The 23802-nt window shown below is 35.0% G+C and overlaps 1 pseudogene; it reads right to left on the bottom strand.

Moving 5' to 3' along the window:
- Window positions 1-23080: 23080 nt before the first annotated feature.
- On the bottom strand, window positions 23081-23563 carry LOC131922870 (ATP synthase F(0) complex subunit C2, mitochondrial-like; annotated as a pseudogene).
- Between the last annotated feature and the right edge of the window lie 239 nt (window positions 23564-23802).

Here is a 23802-nt window from a genome sequence, read left to right as displayed (position 1 = left end):
GTTACTTGACAGGCTAATTAGTTATTTTAAATTAAAAAAATAAATAAATTTAAAAGTATAAAATGTAGCTGATTCATAGTAGGAATACAACAGTTATTTTTAGCCAACCCTATTTTATAACTTCACAAGACTGTTTACCTAATCTAGTGGACTGTGGACTGTCTGTCACCATCTTGCCTGAAAGTGACACTAGAGCTTAGGCTTTAGATCCATGTGTATGTAGACTATTTCTAGAACTAATTATTATTTTTTTGACATGGTAAAATTTGAAGGCTGTAAGAGAAAATAATTGTGAATAGGTTGAACTAATAAATGCTAAACATTACACTTCTAAATTCTAAAGATTTCTTTAAGACTTAAGAACACACCAAGTTAAAAACTTTAGAAATGGTCTTTTCCACACCCCTGTCCTCGTTTATCAGGTCAAAACACACAAAGATGAAGCATCAAGCAAGTCCAGAGGAAACCATGTCAGTGGAAGCTCTGAAGTGTTTCTAATAGAGCTTTATGCACTCTGAGTTTGAGTTACAGGGAGGTGGACCGATGGCTCAGCAGTTGACAACACACTGCTTTCCCAGAGATCTGATATTTTTTCCCAGAGCCGTTGTAGGCAGCTCACAACCTTATATAAATCCAGGTCCAAGGGACCAGATGCTTCTGCCCTCCATCGGCATTTGAGTTAAGGTAGACACACTTACATACAGATGTATACATTTATACATAAAAGAAAATAATACAAATAAATCCTTAAAAGAGTTTGACTCATTTCACCATCCTGTAATAAAAATTTTACTGTCATAATATTACTTTTCATACATACTTTACTGTAAGTCCCTGTAAACCAGGTTAATTAGCACATTTACAGAATTTCAGGTGTGGTGGTTTGGTTTCTTAATTATGTTAACCTTGTCTTAGTAGAACTTTCTAGAAAGTTACTTAAGGCATGTTTTAAGACATTACAATTTTATGTACTGTTTTTTAACACTTTTTGTCTTTATGAAATATGCCCTTTAGTGAAGACATGAGACTGCAGTGACAGAATTCATCTTGAGGTTGATGGAAACATTCTGGCACTGTACAGCCCTTGGTTTAAATGATTTATAGAGCCACTAAGAATTTATTTAGAGCAGAGGTAATTGATTTTATTAAGAGGCCTGTTAAAAATCAAGTGCTATCATTTGCTAACCTCAGGCAACATTTCACATCAGCATGTACCATGCCTTGAGGCCAGTAACATTATCTTTAATATAATATAATAATGTAATGGAAGTCCATATAGGCTATTTGTTTTTCAAGAAAATGGATCTTGTGTAACAAGTGCTGATTATTAATTTTCACAATGCCACTTTCATATACCCCAATTATAAATGACCTTTCATTTAGGGATTAATTATCTATACTTTGGCATTTTTGTGATTGTTTCTATTTTCCTGGGCTACTGTTGAATGTTGATGGCTGTCTGCTATGGTTCGATATTCTTGTAAGAATGTGACAGGGAACAGCTTAGTACAAAGCTAAATGGCATCAGTATCCCAGGGAGACTAAGCAGCATATTGGCTAAGGGCTGGGAAACAAGCAGGAGTCATAGTGATCTCTGCCACAGAGAATATATGAATTATAGTGGAACAGGGACATCTGGCGTAGGGGAAGGCAGCGAAAGTTAGAAGAGAAATGAAAAAGAAACGAGGTATCTGAAAATCGTATTAAGATTTATTCAAGTGCTGTGCAAATCACTGCTGGCAAGCGTCACTTTCCCCCAGACAAGAAACTGAACATGTTCACTTTCAGGCAGTTTGGGTTAAATTATACTATATAATATATATATATATATATTATATAGTATATATATTATTATTTATATATTATATATATAAAATGTAACTGGACAAAACCGATATGTCAAAATTAAAATTCATAGATGAGGAAGCAATTACACAGAATATTAATTAATTTCTTTACCTTTTCTGAAAATTTTGTTTTCACATTAAACATATGATGAAAACATGAATATTTGACATTGAAATGAAAACTTCTTGGCAGCATAAATAAGTAGGAATACTAATACTAAATAACTCACATACGGAGGGAATGTTTTATATTTTAAAAGAAGGTTTTTTATTACTTTGATCTTTCAGCATAAGCATGTTTCTGCCTTTATTCTCGTTGTATCTTTTGGTAACACTTAGAAAACCCAAGATTATATGACTATGTGCCATTCTCCCACTAACATATAATTTTTTTTGTAGTGAGAACTAGCCTGAATTTAAAAGCTAGCAATGTTGTACATTTTTGTTCCAAAAGGGAAAATATACTTGGTAATCCTCTAGAAAGTTATATATTAGAGTCCTCCAGAATTTAGAATTTTGAATAATAGCTTAGCTATTTCAGATAAGTTCCTAGACTTACAAATGATTAGAACTTCAGGAATGATTTAATGATGGTTATGTGATAACATGACAAGTTGTACTATCCTCATATTAAAGCTTATTGGTATACCTAATGTAGGATTAAAATGCTCCATGTGGTGCCCAGTGGGAACAGTACTTACTGTGCATGCATGAGGACTTGATACCCAGTCCTCAACAACCACCTTGGTGGGAGTAGAGGGGCATTCCTGTGTGGGATCACTGGACTAACCAGCTGAAACACAGAGCTTCAGGCTCAGTGAGAGACATCATCTCGAAATATAAGGAGAGTGATACAGAAATATACTGGAAGTCAATTGCTGGCTTTCACATGTGCACACACACCAGTAAGAGTACCAGCACAGTCACATGCATAATAGGTACAGCACACACATCACACACATTCACACACACAAATCCACCCACACATGTACATATGTGGTATACCACACACATGCATGTGTACACACACAAATACACATGCACACATGATACATCATACCCATGCATGTGTGCATACAAACACATTCATTTATGTGACATACCACATATATGCACACACATAACTACACATACCAAAAATACTGATTCTTAAAATTTTCCCTAAATGAAAAAAAATGATTTTGAATTCTAGACAGTTGTCTCTGAAGGGTTAATAAAGTAGGCTTTATATTATCATATTGAAGAATAATTTTATATATCATAAATTATCTATCATTTACATTTAGATTATATCTAGAGAACTTAATACTCAATCACCCAATCAAGTGTCGCTTTCCCTAGAATAGTCATTTGAATCTTACAGTTTTTGAGAATAAATATAGTAACAAATGTAATATATATGTAACATATTATTCAGTTTCTGCCATTTATCTATAGCTAACAAACAATGGGATATAAATGCAAACACTTGCAAGTACTTGCTTAGTACTTGATATATGTGTGTGTGTGTATATATATATATAATTTCAAATACATAAATATGTGTGTGTTCAATGTAACTTAAATATCAAACCAATCAATGTATAATAAACTCAAAATACTAAATTATTATGAGGATTGTAATGAAACCAGATACAAACACCTGGTTGCATAATAACTTGAATACTGTCTCTGAAGCAAACTATTGAGTATAAATGTTTGTTCCACATCTTCTTAGCTGTGTTACCTGTGTGAGGCACTTAAACTGTTTTTCTCTAAGTTTCTATAAAATGATGGTTAAAGACAAAGGTTAACTGATTTAGCTATGTGGAGTGAATGGTTGAAGGTCCCATCCACATTCCACATAGCTAAATCACTGTGTGTAAATCCCCTTGTTCAGTATATAGAAATGGAGCAATTCATAATTTCCACTATTATTGCTCTATATGACACACCTGTGCATTACATAGCTAGACAAAAATACGTTTTCTATGCTCTGAATATTGGCATTTCCTCCAAGTTAAAACATTTGAGGCTTAGAATGACAGTGCAAACTCTGGGGCCTTTGGAGCTGTGGTGGTTTGAATAAGAATAGGGTCATAGATTTGAATGTCTGGTCACTAGGGAGTTGTGGCCTTGTTGGAATAGTGTGTCTCTGGGGATGGGCTTTGAACATTCAAATACTCCAGTGCTAGGCCCAGTGTCTCTCTTTTCCTGCTACCTGCAGACCAAGGCATAGGACTCTCAGCTATGTCTCCAGCACCATGTCAGCCTGCATGCTGTCATACTTTCCATCATGATAATGGATTAAACCTCTGAAACTGTAAGCCAGTCCCAATTAACTGTTTTCCTCTATTGTTGTGGTCATGGTGTATCTTCATCACAATGGAGCATTGACTAAGACAGGGGTTCATGCAGACAATGCCTACAGGAACTGATCAGGGCTCTTACATAAGAGGGTGAAAAGAGTTGCCTTAATCTCTGTATGAGTCACTTTTATTGTTGTTGTGACAGAACAGCCTCCAACACCTAAAACAATAAACTTGTGGAGAGAAAGGCTCCTTTGGAAAAAGATAAGTCTGTTGATGTAAATAACACCCTAAATGTTTGGGGAGTAGTCAACTGTTTTCTGACTGGATTTAATCCCCACTCCACAAGATGGTGGTCATGCTTAGTAATGTCTACTGGGCCCAAATCCATTGCCTTGCTTGGTCATAGCCCCAAGGGAAGATCCTACTACCATTACTCTGCTTAATGAGCAGTATTAAACTTCCCCTTAAATATTTATTTTTATTCTATAAATTTGTGCAGTTGTCAAACCTCTTCATAGAAAATTTATATAATAGATGCAATAGATAGAAATTAATATAGAAATACAACTGGTCAAGTTCAGAGAATAAGAGGCAGGGAATACTCCTGTCCTAAATGGGATACTTATATCACATGCCCTACTCCTAAAGATCTGGACAAAACAAATAAATTTTAAGAAAAACACCTTCTAAAACCTAATGCCTTAGATTAGAATATCAATGCTATTCTAACATAGAATGGTTTGGAGTATTGAAGAAGACATTCTGGTTTTTTGTTATAGCAAGACTTATTCTGTACTTTGATTGGTTAGTGACTTCCAAAGATCTCAGTTGTCTTATTTATAAATAATAAAACTAACCAAGTTCTCTGAACATGACCAATTCTGAGTTTCTGTATTAACGTTCATCTACTGCATCTATTACATGAACGTTAATATAATATGTAAACTTTCTATATCTGAAGTAGAAGCTGTGCAGTGACTTTGGTGAAATTTAAATTCTATTAAATATTATCTCTAAAAGACCTAAATCACTATGAACACTATTGTATTTATAACAAACTATAGAAAATATAGGATTGTATTATTGTTGCGGGATATTTGAGCAAACTGTGTGAAGATGTGTTGCTGTTTTACCTTTCCTGTCTAAGGCATCTGATTGGTTTAATAGAGAGCTGAATGGCCAATAGCAAGGCTGGAAGAGGATAGGTGGGACTTCCGTGCAGAGAGAGGAACTCAAGGTTAGAATCTGGTGTGGCAGGAGATGCCAGTGAAACACTGAGGAAGTTAGACATTATGGAAGATAGGTAACAAACCAAATGTCAGAGTGTAGATTAATAGAAACAGGTTAATTGAAGATATAAGGGTTAATTGGGAATAAGCCTAAGCTAAAGGCCAAGCTCCCATGATTAATAGGTCTTTGAGTTATTAATTGAAGGCTGCTGGTCTAAAGAAAGGACAAGAAAGACCTATTACATATTATCATATTTATATAGACACTAAAGTGTAGAGAATCATATTTGTCCAAATTATTTTAAAGATAATGTAGTTTCATTCTAAAGACAAGTGGAATTTAAATGGTCACTGTAAGCTCATTCTGAAATTATTGTGTCTAAATAAATGTCCATGAATTGCCAATACGACCTTATATATCATAGTCTCTGGTGAAAAAAAAATGGAGAAAGGAAGCTTCTTCTCCCATATCATTGAGTAATATTACATAGGTGTAGAAATTAACTGTGCTTTGGATGCAGGTGTAGTGGTGGGTCTACTCCTACTGAAATATATGACAGCAGGAGTCCTGCAAGACTGCATGACCACTCTCTGATCACATGAAGTAAATTACTGACATGAGTTACAAACAGTTAACAATAATCTGAATATTTCTCATTGGCTGTATACACTATCTTCCACCCTCAAGCCAACACATATTCACTGGAAAGCACGTGTGATAATGCCTGCCATAATGTTGTGACATGTTTGAAACCTCTTAATGCTTGCTACAGAGATGAATGAAGTTGAGTTATCTGGGATGCGATCCAAAAAAATCTGGAGAAAAAGAGTAGGAGGATTGTGATAGGGGAAGAGGAAAATTGAAATCAAGCATATTGAAAGAAGTTGATATTCTCTGAGCACAACTAAAGCTGATTATATCATGGAGACCAATCCATGTAGTTTTACAATATTAACTATGCATATTTCCTAAATAAACCATATGTGTTTCTATTTCTCTTATACAGCAGAAAACAATGACAGGTTTTGTTCCAGCTTATTTTGAAGTGAGAGATGTTTCTACATGTATTGGAATTCAATGTCAAGTGACTTATATATAACAAAAAAAACCCACAAATGTTTCTACTTACATCTATTATGAACAATAAGAAACATATCTAAGTACCACATCAGTATCTGAGTGTAAATGTGTGACATTAGACAAATACAATCAAGTTTTAACCAACTCAAAATAATAAGGCTACAGTTACAGAGATCAGTTTTAAGTTTGTTCTTATCAGAGATAAAACACTATAATAATCTTAGATGAAAAATTGGTCAGAAATCACAAACACAATTAGTATTTTGTATATTATGCAATTAACTCTAACTAGTGCCATGTATTTTACACATACATGATACCAGTCAAGTATACATTTAATGAATGTATTAAGGGGAATTCTAATGTCAAGGAAAGGAATAAAATTATCAAAAGAGATTGAAGGGGAAGTACAAGGACAATGAATAGTGCAGTTATGTAACGTCTAGATGACTAGGTAGGTAAGTGATAGGCAGCTTGATACACATCAGTTCTTACTCAATATCTATATTTCTATACCATATTATGTGTCGCCCATCATTTTGTTTTCTTTTTCTTTAGTACACTACATTCTTATCATATGTAATTTTCACTGAAATAAAACATTGATTCATGGTCACTTGACACTGAATAGAAAATAGCAAACATCATTCAAATACATTGTTTCTAAAATTACTAATTTAAAATAAAAAAGCAGGATATAAATTCAGGAGTGCTCTTTTGAGTTTTCCAGTTTTCATAAAGGAGGAGAGATACTGAACAAAGGTTAAATGGTCTTCTAAGGGTTTGTATATTAACCTAACACATGACTATTAGTAGTAATAACAAAATCACACTAGAGCTCTATTAATTTAAAATGATATGTTAAAAAATAAATAAAATGATATGTTAAACCTAAGTTATAAATTTGAAATGTTTGTGTAAAATCTCTTAATTAATATCCATGGGATAATATAAATATTAACAAAATACAGGAAAGTACTTTTCAGAATCAAGCAAACTAGTGTTTATTTAAAAATTAATTTATTCTTTTTCTATCAGTAAAAAGAAGTAAGATATTGAAGAGAAAGAGATGTAGAACCAACTCTGAAAATTCTATAGCTGGTGGGTATTAATCATCAATTTAAATTAATAAGTTATTTTTTTAATTTTACTTAATATAATCCAGTTGATGCAGGCATTTCAATTATGATGCAAAATGACAACTAGTATTTCTGTTACAAGGCCATCATCAAAAATCTAAACTTGTGGGCTGGAGAGATGGTTCGGTGGTTAAGAGCACTGATTGCTCTTCCAGAGGTCCCGAGTTCAATTCCCAGCAACTGCACGGCTGCTCACAGCCATCTGTGATGAGTTCTGGGGCCCTCATCTGTCCTGCAAAGACACATGCAGGTAGAACACTGCATACATAATAAATAAATAATTAAAAAACTCCTAACTTGCTAGTGTTTAAATTTTGAGAAGTAATATATGATTTTATACTAATATTACATATATTATAAAATTTGAGAACCAAAAGCTAATTGAGTTTTCTAATGATAAATCAGCAATTGATAAATAAGATATATAAACATAGAAGACAATCAATGTTATTGTATTTTTAATTTTACATTAGATTTTAAAGAAAATTAAAATATCAGCCCTTTAAAAATATTACAACGTAAAGCATAAAGGATTAAAAAGTAAACAGTATACTGAATTGTTTTTACATGTATCATTTTATATATCATGATTACATTACAAAGATAGTGACTTTGCTCGATCTCTCATCGTTAGAAAACAACAGGCTTTTGCCTTGTCTTTTTGTGTCTTGTTTTGCCCTGTTTGGTTGTTGTCTCTTGAAGGTGTGCTCTTTTCTGAAGGGAAATGGAGGAGAGTAGAGGGAGGAGAAACTGTGGTCAGGCTGTGTCATATGAGAGAGAATCTATTTTTACTAAAAGAATTCGATAGATAAATAGGATAGATAATGGAATTACTTTCTCTGAATTTGTCAAATACAAATGGACTAAACATTGTTTAGGTATTTATTACCTGTATATATCATATATAGTTATTGTACTTTTGTATATAGTTTTTCTTATGTTATAAGCTTTTTTTCTTTTTTCTTTTTATTAAAATAGAAAAGGGGAAATATGGTGATATTTTATTTTGTACTAAAATGTTATTTGTATGTTAATAAATAAAGTTGCCTGGTGGTCAGAGCTACTAGCAAGCCATAGGAAAGCAGGACGGTGGTGGTGCATGCCTTTAATCCCAGCACTGGTAGGCAGAGCTAGGTAGATATCTGTGTGTTCAGGGATACAGCCAGCATTGGAGACACACGCCTTTAATCTCAATACCAACCATAGAAAACCTGGAGGTCTGTACAGACAGGCAGTGACGAGGCAGTCATGTGGTTGGGTTTACGACCAATGAGAAGGCAGAACCAAAAGTCTTTATAAAGACTTTAACACAGGAAGTAGCTCTCTTTCGGAGAGGTAGGACCACCGCAGGACGAAGGGTAAGGTTTTTGCTCTTAGCTCTCACCTCTTGGCTTTCTTCTTTGCATTGGTTCTGTGTTTCTTATTTAATAAGACGGTTACATCTACAAATATTATTAGATTAAATGTGTAAACATAAGAAAACTATATCACATAGTAGAGAAAAATTATATTGACATATAATTTCCTTTATTATGTGTAGTGTGAAGGTAATCTATCACTATAGTTGTTCATTTTTCCTTTTAAATCAAATATGTTGTAGTTTATAATTCTTCACATAAGCATATTCCCTCTGTATACCTTACCTCTTCTCCTCTGTTCATGTTCCCTTAGTTTACTTCCCCAGTCTAGTTTCATTTCCATTCTTGTGTAGTTTATAATGCATGGTTTTATTTAGAAATATAGATTTGGCATTCATGAATGAGAGAAAACCTGTAGTATTTGCCTTTCTGAAACTGGCTTAATTTGCTTAGTAGGATTTCCTTCAACTGCATCCACTTTTATATTATAGTTTCTCTCTTTATTATAGCTGATGTAAATCATCTTATTTGAATCTGAAACTGTCAAGAAGCTCATGCTATCTCTGTTGAAAGTATTTAGTTTATACTACCATAAGTGTCACTTTAAAATAAGTATTTCAAATTTTAATGTGTAAAGATAATATTTCACTGATAAATATTTCATAGGCTATTGTGTATATTTTAAAGAACATGAATTTTCTCATGAGGACTTGGAAGTTACCCATTTTATAGGGGACATATTCCCCAGGGATTAGGTTGGACTGTGGTATTTAAGGAAGCATTAACACATTATATTTATTGATTCTATTAGGAAATATAATTCTACTACTAAAGCAAGACAACATGAATAGAAGTAAAGCATGTGCTTACATATTGATGCTCTTTGAGATTTTTACATCATAGAGATTCCTTTTTCATTTATTGAACATTTTGGCATTCTAATATTTTACCTGGAAATATTAGAACTTAAGAATTGTAACAATTACAGAAGAAATATATTTTATTTATTTTTTATGAACTCAGAATGATAGCATCATGCAAGTAAAATTGTCAGGTTTTGAATTATCTACTTCAATTACAACTTTTAGTGTACAAGTATAAAAGCTTTGTATGTAAGAACACATAGAACAACAACAAAAAAAGTTCATTCTTAAAAGGAAGTCATTAAGAAAGAAACCCTTTCAAAGAAAAATGAAGTGAGGCTGTACATATATACTCATCAATATAATTTTAGAAAGTTTTTAATCATTTTTACAATGAATATTGTTTTTCCTTTGTTTTTCAAAGACCTAGGTATTCAGAAACATCATGGCACTAACTCTGTCATGAATTTTTCTGCCACTATTTTGTCTCCTATGAAACTGATAAAGAATCTGCTCTCTTTATCAATATTTAAATCTGTCCTCTGGCAACTTAATATGTAGTTGGACATTTTACAGTATCAGATGCTGAATTATTTAATCCCATGTAATAATAAAAATAAATGGTAAGGGCTAGCTAGTTTTGAAGAATAGTTATAACGGAAAGAAAATAATTGTCTTACATGACTAGTACAGAAGTCAAACACACACACACACACACACACACACACATACACACACACACACACACACACACACACACACACACACTCATATATGCGCCTTGACCTTCATATACTTTAGTGGATGCAGAAACTCACAAGGTCTTGCAATCTCTGTAGATCCAGTCTTTTGTTGTTTTTGTTGTTATTCCACATTTCAAATAGAGTGGGACAAATAAGGGAAGGTCAAAAGGAGGACAATTTAACAAACGAATTCTCTGAGAAGTTGAAGAAATACAAATAAATGAGCTAGTAATTCTGGATGAAAAACCCACTGTACCCTGATGCAGGCTGGTTCCACACCTCGCCCAAATAAAATGTTCCATGAAGTGTAGTATGCCAGGATTATTGAAAGATTATCTATCAGTTTGCCTAAACAGATAAATATTTAAAAATATTGTTACTAATAAAAAACAAATTTTCCATTGATGGATATGTTTCAAAAATTGGATCAGGTTTTTCAGAGAAAAACAAATAAGAGTATGATAGTTTGAGGATAATAATTTTCTTGGATTGACTAAAACATACTATATTCTGTTCTTTTTCAAAAATTTGTTTTACATTTTTATTTATTGATTGTGTGTGAGTATGTGCATGCATATTCCATGACACACCTCAGGAGACCAGAAGACAATTTTGGGAAATTTGTTCCTTTCTTCCATCTTGTAGATAAAGTCAAGTTGTGGGGCTTAGTAGCATCTTAACCATCTGAGCCACCTCACATGCCTTAGGTTCTTCAGTGGAATGAAAATTACCCACAAGTGAAATTTTATCATGATAAATTAGCCACAAGATAGTCAACATTAAAATACATTAAAATATTAGTTTTATTTTGTTCTCTGAATTTATTTTTGACAATAATATAAATCAAAGTACAAGATGTCCTAGCACTGGACTAGTTTTCCTTTTAAACATTAAATTCACTTGTATTTGAGCCCTATAAAAGACATAAAAAACTATGCATGTTCATGTGCTACCATGTGATATTCTAATACATGTATACAATGTACTGTATTCCATAAGACAATGTATAACTGCATCCTTAAATATTTGCCAATATCATATGGTGCAAACAAGCAATTACTTATTTAAGCTTATTGACATATCATCTACATAATAATTATCTACTAATTCTCTACTGTGCAATATGAGGCCAGAATTTCTTCTTGTTTCTAACAATATTTTGCATTCAAAGTGTGTGCATCATTATATCTTAAATGTATTTTAATATTAATTCATGAATTTGGAAGTTAATATTTATCCTTACACTTTGCTCAAAGTAAATAACAGCTTAAAATCAAATCAATGGATTTCAGTGCCCACATAGTCAAAGAATTTGGTAGTAACCTTCAGGAGTTTACCTGAGTTGTGGTGTGCTTGAGCCATTTGTAAAATGTGATCGATATTGAGGTCCTTTCTATAGCTCAGATAGCAGGAGCTTGAATTCCTTCCCATTATGTGGAGTTCAACATCACATTTTTCCAAGTTTCTTGATCAAGCTATTTATACTTTATGTATTTTTTGGTTTGGGTTTTTTTTCTTTTCTTCTCTTTTTTTCTGTAACATTTTCCCTATACTGAAAATATACTCATGTTCCTTACTAGTCTGCTTATAGACATTAATCCTGCAATTTATTTATTTTTTTTTATTTTACCTGCAATTTTAATTCCCTTTCCTCAGACTTCATGCAAACTTTGTTCAAAATGTGTTGATTTGTAGAAGACATATTAAACATGTCCATTTACCATCATTCTGAAAATAAATCCTCATATTTCTACAAGGAATTTTCAGATGTCGTCAGCTGCATGGTAATTGAAATTACAAGGAAGATTTCTACTTACAAAAGCCTCATTCAATTTACACAGTTTTACTAGGTTTCTGAATTAATTATATGGATGGTATTGCATTTAAAGACATTGCATTCTTAAATGTAACTCACAATCCTAAGTCTCATTTGGAAATTACTTTTCTTATAACCACCACATCTTATGTGAAAATAAATTTAAGATGCTTTAAATAATATGCTAAGAATGTCAGTGCTAACAGATATTCTTAGCAGCTCCATTTTCTTTCCAACGTAGAGACTGTCAATCTTCACTTTTGGCAGAGATTCTTTGCTAATGTAGTCCTGATTTAAATTAGTAGGAGTTTTTCTTATCTAGTTTTTGTTATATTTTTAGTTGTATCAAAAGTTATAGAGGCAAATCCTCAATAATTTAAAAAACTTTTCACATGTCAAAAATGATTATATATTTTTTAAAAATGATTTTTAAAAAATAATTATATATTTAAAATACTGTAGAGAAGTTTCTTGTACTTATTAAACACTGGCATTTAAAAATAGTTAAGGCAGGTTCATAATTGAAAAAGCAATTCAGCTATGCACTGAATTATTGAATTAAGAGTATTAAAATCATTAGTACCAAATTAAACATGAAATCTTTGACTACTTAAAAGCTGTACGACTCATCTGGTTCAGTTGACGGTATCATGTATTAGAAATGGCATAGGTAAGGAAAAAGCTCCTGAATTTTCAGAGGTTGTAAACTTTTCAAAAAGATGAGGCATTAGTGAATTACTTCTTCATTTGATTTAGGACAGTGAAACTCTGCATGAGTAAGCGATTAACCCAGGGTGCCACATCTTGAAAACAGCTGAATCAACAGAACCAGGGGCTTTCTTCTCAAAGAGGAGCGGGTCCTGAGGATGCGGCACGGGCTTTTGTGTATAGCTTCTCTAATCCTTATAGAGAAGTGGAACCTGAGGACATGTGGTGGTTTCTGTGTATATATTTTCCCCTCTTTTTTAATGAATAAATAATTCAATTCATTTATTTGTTTATTTATTTATTCTATTATTCCGGGTGCTGTTTCCCCTCCCCAAGCCCTTCTCCAGGCCCTCCTTTGTTCTCTGGCCCCAATCCACTCCTCCTCTCTTTTTGTTCAGGAAAGGGCAGGTCTCCCATGAAAATCAACAAAGCAAGGCACATCAAGTTGCAACAGATTGAATACCTCCTAATGCATTAATGCTGGACAAGGAAACTCAATATGAGGAGTAGGGTCCCAAAATCCAGTAAAAGGGTAGGAGATTGCCCTGTTCCTGCTGTTAGGAGTTCTAAAAGAGGCCACACTATACAGCTGTAACAGAGTGCCTAGGTCAGTCCATGCTGGCTCCCTGGCTCTCAGTTCAGTCTCTGTGAGCCCCTATGAGCCCAGGTTTGTATACATACTTTCTAATCCTGTCACGATGTGCTTTTCTCTGTCAGTATTTCTTTTTATACTCAAAACTCTCTGTTAGACGCTAAGGCTATATAGTTAGTGATATAGTGTGCCTATAATTTACAAGATACTGTTAGTGTATTGCTCATTGTTGCACTAAAATTATCGTTGTTGATTTTGTGAAACATTTTATATTCCTGCAGGATCGTAGTCTAGGTCTTCTGTGATAGAACTTTTATAGGGTCAAGTCTTATTGAGTATTTCTGGAGTTCAGTGATTTGTTCAGGGAACATTGAATAGACATGGGTTACTGATGAAATATGAATGTAGCTAAAGTTTTCGTGCCTGGCCCACAGTCAGGACAAATCTCTCTCACCTGCCAGTCTCACAGCCGCTCAGACCCAACCAAGTAAACACAGAGACTTATATTGCTTACAAACTTTATGGTCGTGGCAGGCTTCTTGCTAACTGTTCTTATAGCTTAAATTAATCCATTTCTATTAATCTATACCTTGCCACGTGGCTCGTGGCTTACCAGGATCTTCACATGCAGCTTGTCATGGTGGCGGCTGGCAGTGTCTCTCTCTATCAGCCTTCCACTTCCCAGCTTTATTCTCCTCCTTGTCCCGCCTATACTTCCTTCCTGGCCACTGGCCAATCAGTGATTTATTTATTGACCAATCAGCAACACACTTGACATACAGACCATCCCACAACACATGAAGAATGTATAAAGAATGTAATAAATATCAGATTGATATCAAAAAATTATGGGTCACATCTGAAATATCTGTCTTACCTATGTAAGACCTTGGTTTAGTTTTAAAACATAATTATAATTAAGAATTAAAAGCTGCCGGGCGGTGGTGGCGCACGCCTTTAATCCCAGCACTTGGGAGGCAGAGCCAGGCGGATCTCTGTGAGTTCGAGGCCAGCCTGGGCTACCAAGTGAGTCCCAGGAAAGGAGCAAAGCTACACAGAGAAACCCTGTCTCGAAAAACCAAAAAAAAAAAAAAAAAAAAAAAAAAAAAAAAAAAAAAGAATTAAAAGCTTTGTGGATTTCTGTGGGCCTCTCTAGCACTTTGCTTCTTCCTATTCTCATGTGGTCTTCATTTACCATGGTCTCCTATTCCTTGTTCTCCCTCTCTGTTCTTAATCCAGCTGGGATCTCCCTCTCCCCAAACTCTCTTTCCCTCAATACTTGCCCTTCATTACCCCCACTCATGTCCAGGCTATTCATGTAGATCTCTTCCATTTCTCCATCATTGGGTGATCCCCGTGTCTTTCTTGGGGTCCTGTTTTCCAGGTAGCCTCCCTGGTGATGTGAGTAGCAGTCCAGTTATCCTTGTTCCACATCTAGTATCCTCCTATGAGTGAGTACATACCACGTTTGTCAGACTGCTGGCAATGGTCGAGAGACAACCCAAACTGACCTACTCTGGTGATGGGATGGGCAAACACCCTAATTGTCATGCTAGAAACCCCATCCAAAGACTGAGGGATCTGGATAAAGAGATCCATGGCTAGGCCCCGAGCGGAGCTCTGGGAGTCCAATTAGCGAGAAAGAGGAGGGTTTATATGAGTGAGAATTGTTGAGACCAAGGTCGGATAAAGCACAGGGACAAATAGCCAAACGAATGGAAACACAGGAACTATGAACCAATGGCTGAGGGGTCCCCAACTGAATCAGGCCCTCTGAATGGGTGAGACAGTTGATTGGCTTGATCTGTTTGGGAGGCATCCAGGAAGTGGGACCGGGTCCTGTGCTCATTGCCTGAGTTGGCTGTTTGAAACCTGGGGCTTATGCAGGATCGCTTGGCTCGGCCTGGAAGGAGAGGACTAGACCTACCTGGACTGAGTCTACCAGGTTGATCTCAGTCCTGGGGGAGACTTTGCCCTGGAGGAGATGGGAATGGGGGGTGGGCTGGGGGGAAGGGGAGGGACCGGGAGGGGGAGAACAAGGGAATCCGTTGATGATATGTAGAACTGAATTGTATTGCAAAATGAAAAAAAAAAAAAAAAAGAATAAAAGCTTATTTCTCTTGCTTTGTTGCTCCCTGGTCCTGCCATGCTCCTTCTTTACTTAGCTTGTTTTTGCAGTTACTAAAGGATATGAACTCACATCTAAAGATTTGGAGCTAGGAGCCTAAAATGGGAGAGAATGTGTTATGTTTGTCTGTTGCATCTGGGTATCTAACACAATATGTGATATAATCATTTTTAATTCCACTCATTTATCTGCAATAGACAACTAAAAAATACTGAGAAAGGGAAAAATTGTCTTCCCCAGAGAGCAACATACCAATTGGCTATCCAATAGCAAATAGTTAGCCCTGAAAACATCCATACAAGTAACATTTTATAGACTGAGCAGCTATACTTATGTATAGATAGAAAGATAGATGACAGATAGATAGATAGATAGATAGATAGATAGATAGATAGATAGATAGATAGATAGATAGATAGATGATGGATAGAAAAAGGGAAAGAAAAATAGTTCTGTATGCATGTATGTAACAACAATTATTGAAAAAAGAGACCATGAATTTGAAAGAAAGAAGTTAGGGGCATATGGAAGGAGCTTAAGTAAGGAAAAGGAAATGGGAAATGAAGTAATTATAATATCTAAAAATAAAATAAAATAAATATTTTTTAAAATACAAGTTTAGTCTTTGCAAATAAATGCTATTCTAATTTCCATATGTTATATATGGCTGTCCTTAAATTATGTCAATAATATATTCAACATATTATTTTGCTTATATAAGGGAGACTGGAATATAATCATAATAACTTGATAATGTTGTGTAGATCTACAGCATCCATACATAGTTAGAATGGTATTTAGAAGTAATGGAATTCAATTTTTTAATTAAAAAACTTCCTGATGGCCAGGCGGTGGTGGCGCACGCCTTTAATCCCAGCACTCGTGAGGCAGATCCAGGCGGATCTCTGTGAGTTCGAGGCCAGCCTGGGCTACCAAGTGAGTTCCAGGAAAGGTGCAAAGCTACACAGAGAAACCCTGTCTCGAAAAACAAAAAAAAAACAAAAAAAAAAAAACAAAAAAAGAAACTTCCTGATTTATCTACCGTAATCTTTTTTTAGGGGCTCTCAAAAGGATTTTGAATTAAGAGATGTAATACTGAAACTGTATTGAAATAGTTAGTTTTGAGGGTTTAAATGTTTATATTGCTTTTATGTGTATGTATTTTGCATGTATCAATGTATGTATGCCATGTGGAAACATTCCTGGTGTCTAAAGTGGACAGAAAAGGATGTCTGGTCACCTGAAACCAAAGTTACAAAAGGTTGTGAACCACCATGTGGGTAATAAAAACTGATTTTTGGAACCTCTGTGAGAGCAACAAATGCTCTTAGCTCCTGAGCCCTCCCTCTACTTCGGAATTTTGAGTGTTATAACAATAAAAATTAAAAAAAACTACAGTATAGCTGCCATTTTTCCCCTCTAGGTGTTGATAACTTTGAGTGAGTTAAATGTGATTTACTGGCAGAATGTCCTGCTAGTAATATATATAACAGTTCAATAAATTTTGCATTCTAATAAATAATTTTAACATTTCATGTAACATGATTTAATTATATATCCAGTGCACTGAACAAATAGCTCATTCACTAATATGCATGCTGTACAAGCCTGGGGATATGAGATCACATTCATTGTCTCCATGAAAAGCTAGGTATGGTGATATGCATTTATAATCATAGAGAAGTGGAGACAGGAGGAAAATTGAGGCTTGCTGGTCAGCTAACTTAGGCTAATCACTGAGCCCCAGGACATTGTGAGATACTCTGCTCATGAAAAGGGTGGGTAGAGTCCTTAAATCAACACTCAAGGTTGATCTGTGTTTGCCACCAGTGTATATGTGTGCAAATGAAGAAACAAGCATGCACATGTACACACATGCACACACACATTTTGTTTCAAAAATATAACTTTTTATTATATTTTAGATCTTCTAAAAATTAATGCATTACATCTATGCATATAGTCTTGTTTTATTGAGAACCCCACAAATGCATGTGTGCTTTGGTAAAATTTGACACCAGTTTCCTCCAATCTAACTACATTTCAATCCTCACCCCAATAATATTACCTCAGGACTTAATATACTCTTTTACATTTTAAATCAGCAAAATTCACTTTGTCCTTTCAGGGTATGCAATGGTAACCTTTAATGGACCTCTTTCCTGAAGGCAAGTTACCATGCCACACCTTGCAGCCTTCAGTTTCCAGTAGCTTTTAGCAGAGAGTCTAATTTCCATGAGCCCCTCTTCCATTCACCATGAGATTTTCGAAAGTCATGCTCTAACATAGGTCTCATGCATAGTCATAGCCAATGTGAAATTATGTGAGCAACTGTCCTGTCATACAGCAAATAATGTTTCACTGCAGACATCTGCTGTATTTGTTACATAGTGTTCCCACTCCATCTTCCATGATGGTCTCTGAGACTTCAATGGGAAGAGATGTGCTACAGATGTCCCATTTAGAGCTGAATGTTTCAGTTTTTTAATTTCTGTAAGTTGACCAGTCTGGAGTCTTGCTGTTAATTTCTATTACTGCAAACAGAAGCTTCTCTGATGAGGGTTCACAAATGCACAAATGTGTGGGTATAAAATAATAACTTAGGGACAGCTAAATATTATTATCTATTTCACATAACAAGAGTATGAGGTTACCTGTCTGATTTGGCCAGACAGAATTCTTTATCCAGTACCAAGCATGAATTCCATTTGGTGCAGCAAGCTTTAAATTCAATTAGATAGCACTTCGTTAGTCTCATTTTTGCTACAGTAGGCCTGTTTTGCCTGTGAAATATTTACTTTATTTTACAAAGTTCACAGCTAGGAAAGATTGTTGAATACTTGTCCTGGATGATTTTATTTTTTTATTTATGTCAACATGACAAAAGCTACTTATCACAAAGTGTTACACCAACTGAGAAAAAGCCTTCATTAGATTGTCTGTAGGCAAGTCTCTAGAAATTTTCTTGATATATCATTGTTGTGTATAGACTGAAAAATGACCCAGTACTGCCTGCTCTTGACAGGTGACCCTGGTGAACAATCAGTGGGGATCAAGCCAGTAAACAGCATGTCTCCATCACCTAGCCTCAGTTCTTGACTCCCGGCCTTGAGTTCCTGCCTTGACTTCCCTCCATTGTGAAATATGATCTTGTCATGTTATCTGATATACACCCTTCTATCTCCTATTACTTTTGGTTAAGGTCTTTATCAAATCAATGGAAGCCAAACTACAACAGAAACTGGTACCATGTCTTTGGGACACTGCTATGATAAACCTGGCCATGTTGTTTTGCTTTGAGGAGGATTGCTTTTCCTCCCAAAGACTTAGGAAACAGCCGGGCAGTGGTGGCGCATGTCTTTAATCCCAGCACTCGGGAGGCAGAGCCAGGCGGATCTCTGTGAGTTCGAGGCCAGCCTGGGCTACCAAGCGAGTTCCAGGAAAAGGCGCGAAGCTACACAGAGAAACCCTGTCTCGGGAAAAAAAAAAAAACAGAACAACAACAAAAAAAAAAACAGAACAAAAAAAAAGACTTAGGAAACATTACAGAGGGGTGGAAAGAAATATTGCAAGAGCCAAAGATGGTGAAAGGCTACAAAGAAATTGTTTTATGTACATAGCAGGGCAGATACACATAGAAACTCACAGTAGTTGAGACAGCATGCATAAGACTTGTGCAAGCTCAATCCTCACTAGGAGAGGGAAGGTGGGCATGATGGCCTGCCCCAGCTGGGCATTGTTCAGCAATTAATAGCTTCTGGGATAGGGAGAGTCTGCTTGCATTAACAGTGTGGTCTTCTAGGTTGATGATGCTCCAGTAGATGGCTATACTTTTCAAAGTATATGACAACACAAATTTGATGTCTCCCATGTTTCTTTTAGTTTTTATTATGTTTTTAAAAGAAGACAAGATGAGTTGGTAGGGAAGGGGTTAAGTATCTGGGAGCAGTTGAGGGAGGGTATGAATATAATCAAAATTTATTATATAAAATTTTCAAAGAATGCATTGCTGTGGGATAGTCTGTATGGCAAATGTGTTGCTCTGATTGGTCAATAAATAAATCACTGATTGGTCATTGGCTAGGCAGGAAGTGTAGGCGGGACAAGGAGGAGAATAAAGCTGGGAAGTGGAAGGCTGAGTCAGAGAGACACTGCCAGCTGCCACGATGACAAACAGCATGTGAAGATGCCGGTAAGCCATGAGCCATGTGGCAAGGTATAGATTAATGGAAATGGATTAATTTAAGCTGTAAGAACAGTTAGCAAGAAGCCTGCCACGGCCATACAGTTTGTGAGCAATATAAGTCTCTGTGTTTACTTGGTCGGGTTTGAGCGGCTGTGGGACTGGCAGGCGAGAGAGATTTGTCCTGACTGTGGGCCAGGCAAGAAAACTCTAGCTACAATGCTTTAAGCAAATGTGTGAAGCAAAACAGCAGCAAAATTCCAAATGATTCATGGAGCATTGTAATGCTTTATTAAATATAGTGATTCTCAACATCAATGTCCAACAGTATTCATTCATTTTGAAAGAAAACCTGGTGTCTGAAGACCTGGACTGCATCATTAACTGAATGCTCAGTTTCAATCCTCACTTAGCTACTTCCCCCGACTATGACATTGCATTCATTTTTACCTGACTACAAGAAGAATGTGGATATGTGTACAAGTTTAAAACAAACTCATATGAAGCTTTATTCATACACAAGTACATTAGTCATTTTTTTCACATTTCTGTAACAAAATAGTTAACAAGAACAATTCAATGAAGGGAGGGTTTATTTTGACTCACAATTGAAGGTACACATGGAGAAAGTTAAGGTTGGAGTAGTTTTAGGCTGGATTCATTGTGTCCTCAGTCAGGGAGAAGAGATTTATGAATAGTGCTGTTTATCTTGTTTTCTTTTTTTATTCAATCTAAAACTCCACAACACTGAATAGTGCTGCTCCATGTGATATTTGTCTTCTTACCTCAGTTAATGAAATAAAAAAAAAAAACTCTTACAGACATGTCCCAAATTTTTCATCTTATTTTTTTGATTCTGTCAAATTGGCAATAGATACTAACCATCACAATAACTTACCATAAGTTACACTAATGTCACAAGTTCTCATTGGTAAAATAAAACAGGACAGCACATAACTGGTGGCTGGAAATTTTTATAAGTTTTATTTTCAATAGTGGATATTAATTGAACAAATTAATTGGATTTTTTGTGACATTTGATTACATACATATTTTGTGCCTTGATCAGGTTGTCTCTTACTTTTTATTCTCTCCTTCCTACCCAAACCACATTCTCAGCCCTGTCAAACTCTATTGGGGATATTTAAATTAAATACTTCCTATTCATTCCTCTAGTTCTGTCTTCTTAGTCCATTTTCTTTGTCCTGTTGTACAATTGTTAATATTGGTTATGTTGATTAATAATGTTAATATTGCCAACTCTAATTTGTACAAATATAAGTCTTACTAAAAAGATATATCCTTTTTAGTATTACAGTCAAGGAAAGGTGTATGTAGCCAAAAAAAAGTTTTCAAATTACCATATTAACACAATAGATTGATTCACTGGAATTCTTATTTTCATATTCCTGTGGATCATTATAATACTTGTACAGAATTTCATTTGGTTTTGTAATAACCCATTCTGTCTTCCTTTTTCTTTATAAATCCAGATGCTGGGTTAATACAAATGGAGAAATATTTCATCTACTTGAACTGAAGTGTGTTAGTTTCTGTACTCAGGAAGGATTAAATTGTCACTCACAAATGAAAATTTGCCTCATTCAACAAGTAAGTGTTTATTGACTTTTTATACTGTGCTGAATGGAATTAAGCAATGTACTATGGAATCTTATAATTTTCCTGATTAAAACCAGTACTTATAGGCAATAGCATTGGCATGTATAGTACAAATATATTATGTGTCATTTAAGTAAGAAAATAGATAGATGCATTACTCCTTTTACTAATAAATATATTAGCCAAATGGTTTTAAACTTGATTTACAAAGTCATATGACCTAAAGACTGACAAAAAAGATTTGGAAATAAGCATGATTGCATATCAACATTTGTATTTATATTAGATTTGCTAAAGTTTTGAGGAAACTATTAATCATTATTATGGGACATTTAATGTAGGTAGTCACTAGGCAAAGGAAGACTCACAGAAATGAAATTGATAAAGATAACCAGAGAATGTTTATAACACATAGTTAAAATAAAAATGCCTAGGGCAGAGCAGAGGGCTGAGTGAATAAAACTTTTGTTCAATGTGTACAAAGAGTAAGAGTTCTGATCCTCATAGATGCCAGGTAGGCATCTTGGGCACCTGAAAACCCAGCCCTGGGGATGCAGAGATAAGGAATCCCCAGAGTAAGCAGACTAGCTTGAGTAGTTAGAATTCTGAAAAGAGAAGCTCCTGAATTAGCAAGAGACAGTGCCTCAAAAAAATAATGTGGGCCTCAATCAAGGAAGATCTCTCATATCAACATTGGTTTCCACACATGCACACAAGTTGCATATACTCTTGTACACACATGTACACTCACACACATGTAAGCATGCATAAAAGCAAACAAAGTACATACACATGTACATCAAGAAAAAGAAAAAATTCCAATATTTATTGTTTTGAATGACATCATATAAAACAAGCACGAAATAATATTTTTTTCGATATTCAATATGAAGACCACAAAATGTGAAGGCATTCCAAATAATTTTATAAATAAGCACTTTCGAAAAATTTACATGTCATTTTGTTTTCCCCAAAAAGTTAAATAATCATATTTGAAATCATAATATACTTTCTATAGAAAACTAAAATCTTTCATGTATATGCACATACTAATATTAGCAAAAACATGAATGCCTTTAAAAAGACAAAGTAATAATTTTCACTCAGAGAAAATTTACTTTTAGTATCTCAGATTCTCTCATTAAATACTGATTTGATTACTTTTATAGTTATAGTTTTATAGTGATGATATTTTCACTGTTTCATAACTGTATCCTATATTCAAATAAAAATAAGATTGCCCCAAATACTAATTTACTGATCTCTGTGTTTGAGAATACATGGAAGCTGAGTGATACAAATCAGTTACAGAACTAAATTCGTATTACTTTGGAAGACAACTCTTGTTAGATTGAATATGAAACAGAAAGATATAGAATTCATCTTTTTTCTTATCTACAAAGTATTTATTTGTCTTCTCTTTCTCTAACTGTAAGCCTACCACTTTCCCCAGACTTCCTCGGGAGGATCAGCAAAAAAGGATCACAGAGGGCAACAAGATGTGGGAAAAACAACTATGGAAGGTCTAAGTGGAGCCAACTGTGTCACAAAGACATTGACAAAGGCCACCATTAAGGAAAAGAGCCCCATGACCTCTGAGAGGGCAAAGCCTAGAATCACATAGAAGAGCTGTTGATTTGGAGAAGGGCTTCTAAGGAGTGATGAGGCTCCCCTGCAAGCAGTCCCAATCCCAGAGTCTCAGAGCCAGCCTCCTGAACTATGGCAGCCTCAACAGGAATGAGCTTTGATGCTGTATAGATATACCTCGAAATGATGTTAGTTAGGAAGCAGCAGCTAGATATGAGTGAAGTCAGAAGACACATGACTGCCAAGCTCCTGATCCCCTCCTCTGTCAATGTCCTTGGTCAGCTAGTTCAACACAATTACGGACAACAGTTGACTCAGCAGCTGAGAGATGATCCTGATCAAGGAGCCAGTAGAGATGAATTTGGAGCAGGCATACATTTTCAGCGTTTTGGGGCCAAGGAAGGAGAACTGCTGCCAGTTCAGAGATGACAAGGAGGACATGAACTAATCTTTAAATGTTTTACATAACTTGTTATAATAGTTTTAAAATTATTTTCATAATTATTGTCCATGTTGCTGAGATCTGATAACTACTTCTAAAATTACAGATTGTCCCGGTACAAATTGAATAGGCTATTGAGCTTGAGAATTTTTATTTCTTTCAATTTGTCTTTTTT

Source organism: Peromyscus eremicus, chromosome 12, assembly GCF_949786415.1.
Source record: "Peromyscus eremicus chromosome 12, PerEre_H2_v1, whole genome shotgun sequence".
Lineage (NCBI taxonomy): Eukaryota > Metazoa > Chordata > Mammalia > Rodentia > Cricetidae > Peromyscus > Peromyscus eremicus.
The sequence above is the reverse complement of the archived record's forward strand: the minus strand, read 5'-3'. Positions and strand labels throughout refer to the sequence as shown.